This window comes from Chinchilla lanigera, unplaced genomic scaffold, assembly GCF_000276665.1.
Source record: "Chinchilla lanigera isolate Chin_1 unplaced genomic scaffold, ChiLan1.0 scaffold00038, whole genome shotgun sequence".
NCBI lineage: Eukaryota > Metazoa > Chordata > Mammalia > Rodentia > Chinchillidae > Chinchilla > Chinchilla lanigera.
Genome location: NW_004955439.1, coordinates 565,056 through 567,191, shown reverse-complemented (window position 1 = coordinate 567,191; position 2,136 = coordinate 565,056).

Sequence of the window (2,136 nt, the reverse complement as noted above, 5' to 3'; positions counted from 1 at the left end):
CGGGACAGCTGAGACCTATGTTAAGTCCTACTGGGCACTCCCTGAGGAGAGTAACCCTTTTGTCTCAGTGGCTTTTGTTGTTTCTTCAGATTTTTGGCTTTTGAGTCTCACCATTGTTGAGAAGCCGAAGCAAGTGTAAAAGAATCCCTCATGGAGGCAAGCTACAGCCTTGGATGGTGCCACGGCAGGGAAAAGACAGCAGGAGCAGGGTTTGGCAGGTGCAGGGCAGCAGCAGCAAGCTGGGGATGTTCAGGACAGTGTCCTGGTTTGCACAGCTGTTTTCCCTCTGTAAGCGGGGGCTAGGAGACCACAGGAATTGGCGTGGCTGTGAGAAGCAGGTTTTGTAGCATGAGTGAAGCACAAATGGATCTGGGTGTACACCAACCCTAGACACAAGGTCTGAGGAACATGGACCTTTTCCAGTTGATTCAGAGGTTAAGGAGAGAATGCTGTCATCCACGACGTGAGGGAAGCCCGTAAGTTACCATAGTGACAGTGACACCTTTTGGTGAGAATATCATCTTCGTCTTTATATGCTACTAGTTTTCTAAATTATGCTAATTTGTTCCATTCCTTCCTGTTAAGAATAAGCAATGCATTAATTTTTCCATCAGAAAGTAGACTTTTAAGGTTTTGGGCCTTATATTCCCCTTATCTAAAACTTTATCTTCATAGAGAGTTGGGTGTGGGGCCCAGCACTGCAGTCCCAGGTACTTAGGAGGCTAACGCAAGAGGATCACTTGTGTCTGAGTAAGACAGTGAGACGCTCATAAATAAATAAAAAAAGTCTTCAGGATTGGGGGAAGGAGGAGGAGGAGGAGGGGTGATGGGGAGGGAGAGAAATGCTAGATACTAGCACTCCAACCCTTCCCTTGGCAACAGCAGTGTAGGGGTAGTGCTGTGGGATTTGCCTCTTGAACTAAGAGAGATTTCAAGGACTGTGAATTGCATTTTGTTGTTTTGTTTTTGCAGTACTAGGGATTGAACCTAGGGCCTTTACGCTGAGCTACATCCCCAGCCCTTTTGAAAATCATTTCATTTTGACACAGGGTTTAGGGGCTGGGGATTTAGCTCAGCGGCACAGCACCTGCCTGGCAAGCGCAAGGTTGTGAGTTCGATTCCTGGTACCGGAAAAACTCCAAACCACAACAAAAAACAAATCCATATTGACACAGGGTTTTATTAAATGTCCAGGCTGACCTCAAACTTGTGATTCTCTTGCCTCAGCCTTCCAGGTAGTTGAGATTATAGCCACCACACGTCTTCTTTTTTTTTTTTTTTAATTGTAAGGAGCTCACTAAAAAGCATCTGAGGACATAGTTATGAAGGTGAGAAAACAATTCAATGCCAGAAAATAAAGAGTAGGAAAGATAATAGATGAAGTTATAGCACACTCACCATTGTTAACTTATACCCAACGAGAACTGAGATTATGCCAAAAATATATTCTGACTGGTGCAAATCTGTGACAAAATAAGAACATTAGTTTTTTTTTTCCAACTTAAATTTATTTGTTAAAATTCTGAGCTATTCTTTGTATTCTACTTGTAAAAACTACTACTCATGAACTACTACGTGTAAAACTGCTACTTGTAAAAATTATATAAACTGCACCAGACATCAGTTTTGGTGTCCCTGGAGGCAGACCCTGTGAGGAGCGTTGGAGTACAAGTAGTTTATCTAGGAGGTGGAGGAATTCCAAGGAGGACACTGAGCAAGGAGGGAAAGACAGTCATAAGACGGAGCGGTACCGAGTCAGCCACCAGGGTGACAGGAGCTGCATTCTGTGTGGGACCTCTGGGAAAGGGTGAAGGTAAGAATCAGAACGCTCAGCTGAATGCAGAGCTGCTCACCTATAATACCAGCTACTGCAAGATTTCAAGTTCAAGGCCAGCCTGAGCAACTCAGAAAGAGCTTGTGTCAAAATAAAAAGGGCTGGAGATGTAGTTCTGTGTCACAGCATTTACCTAGCACGTGCAGCAGGGCCCTGGGCTTGGTCCCCAGTGCTGGGGGAAGAAAAGATCACCCTGGAGGCAGGAGCTGAGGCAATTCTGGCCTTTAATAAGAGCTCTCAGGGGCTGGGGACTTAGCTCAGCGGCAAAAGCGCCTGCCTGGCAAGTGCAAGGTCGTGAGTTC